Source organism: Gekko japonicus, unplaced genomic scaffold, assembly GCF_001447785.1.
Source record: "Gekko japonicus isolate JY-2015 unplaced genomic scaffold, Gekko_japonicus_V1.1 scaffold185, whole genome shotgun sequence".
Lineage (NCBI taxonomy): Eukaryota > Metazoa > Chordata > Lepidosauria > Squamata > Gekkonidae > Gekko > Gekko japonicus.
Genome location: NW_015176457.1, coordinates 1451403 through 1453708, shown reverse-complemented (window position 1 = coordinate 1453708; position 2306 = coordinate 1451403).

Genomic DNA, 2306 nt, shown 5'->3' with positions numbered 1-2306 from the left:
CACAAGTTCTGGCACAGCTGTCCTTGAAAAAGAGCAGTTTGTGTCAGAGTTCTCTCAGCCCCACCTACCTCACAGGGTGTCTGTTGTGGGGAAGGGAAAGGAGTTTGTAAGCCGCTCTGAGACTCCAAGTGAAGGGCGGGGTATAAATCCAATTTCTTCTTCTTCTGAGGGGCGCTCCCTGTGGGGCGCTGGTGGCCGTGGCTCTTTAAAGAGCGCCCTTTCCGCCCTTCTGGAGGCAAAACCACTCCTCTCGAGGAGCACAGTTTGCCCTTAGGAGCTCAGCGTGGCGCGCAACCAGCCCTGGCTCTTTAAAGAGCACCTCCCCGGACCTTCTGGAGGCAAAACCACTCTTCCTCCACTGGGAGACAAGGCTGAAGGGTCCTGCTTGGCTCACCCAGAGAGAGCAGCACAAGGATGCTGGAAAGCCTCAGGGCAAACGGGGGAAGTTTTCGCAGGTGAACAGCACCCATAGACAGTTTTAGGCGCCTGCCAGACTGGCCTGCCCCCCCCTCCCAGCCCCTCTCACCCAGGTCTCTCCAAAAGCCCTGCTGGCTCTGGGGCTCTGCACTTCAAAGCTGTGCAATCCCAGCACTTGTGCACCACGGCACAGGAGGTCATAGCCCGCCATCCGCTAGCCCCGACTCCATCTCCTCCTCTCTCAGCAATTGGGGAATCAGGAAAGGAAAGCCCCCCCCAGCTCCCTTTAAAAAGCAGCACTGCTGGAGGCGAAGTAGCTGCACCCCTGCAATCCTGCTTGCTCCTCGCCCCCAGACCCCCTCCCACGCCACCGCTGCCTGTGGCTTCTTCACCCGGCAGAGAGGCTGCTCTGCTGCGCCCCTTCTCTGCTACGGGTAGAGCTTGGCTTGGCTTTCGCGCCCCAACTTGGTTGCGCTGCCTCCGTGCTGAGACACGAATCATCTGGCTTGTTTTCTCCAGCGCTCTCCGGCGAGGAGATCTCGGGGGGGGACTGGAGGAGGCGGACAAGTGCAGGGAGCGGCAAGAAACAAGCTGGAGGCATGATCGCCGCAGCAAAAAATAAGAGGGGGTGGATTGGATTGTTCGCTTTTATTTGATTCTTCCAAAGTATCTCTGGCTGCCCTGCAATGTTGCAACCCGATCCCACGACTGGGAAGCCGAAGCGGTTCTGACTGAGTGGCAGCAGCACCTTGAAATAGACCCTCCCTGGCAGCAGCTTCGGACCTTCAGTTACATCCTCCGGAAGTGCCTTGGAAGGCTATTGTTGACCAACTGCATTTTTATTTTTCTAAATGCATTTTAATTTTTCTAAAGGGTTTTTTAAGGGAGGGGGGGGAAACTTGTGTGTCTGCTAAAAAAGATTCTTGACAGAGGCTCCCTCAGAGTCACAGCTGTACATGTTGGTTGACAGAATTTCTCTGCTCACTGCAACCTGGATGCTGTCCAATATACAGCATGAATGTTTTGACAGTTCCCAGGGCTTGTTTTATGTCCCTGTGGGTGGTTTTGTGTGCATCCACACATGTGCAAAAAACCCAGAGGTGGTGTTGTTTTTTACTGTGCTAAAAAATAGCACCCAAGAAGTCTTTTTCTAACCTTCCTCTCCAATGATGCTTTATGACACCATCTTGTTCCTTGCATCCAAAGCTTAGCCAACTTATAACCTCTCTCATCTGGCGGTGGGGGGAAAGACTAAGTGAAAGGACTATTTTAAAGGACTGTTATATTCTACTGTAGCCTTGGTTCTCTCCAAAGTGCAATAATAACACTGGGCTACATTGGTAGGTCATAAGCTAGGTTCTCAGCCTCATTCCCCCACAAAGTGCCATATGGGGAATAATGGCAGACCACATTGTAAGCCTTCTGTAAACCACTCTTTCTTAGTCTGCAATATGAAAACATTGCAGGGTTGTTCGAACCCACTCTTAGCCTACACAACATAAGGGTAACATTGGACTTCACTGCAGGGTTGCCAAAAGACACTCTCAGCACTACCACAGTATGGTGGTGGGGAAAATATGGGGTACTTTACTTGTCTGCTGCCAGCAATTGTCAAAGGTGGCAGCCATGGCTAACCAGGCAAACTTAAAGGTAAAGGTAAAGGTTCCCTTGCTCGAAAGCCAGTCGAGTCCGACTCTAGGGTTGCGGAGCTTATCTCCATTTCAAAGCCGAAGAGCCAGCGCTGTCCGAAGACGTTTCCATGGTCATGTGGCCGGCATGACTAAACACCAAGGCGCACGGAACGCTGTTACCTTCCCACTGAAGTGGTACCTATTTATCTACTTGCAATTTCTTGCTTTCGAACTGCTAGGTTGGCAGGAGCTGGAACT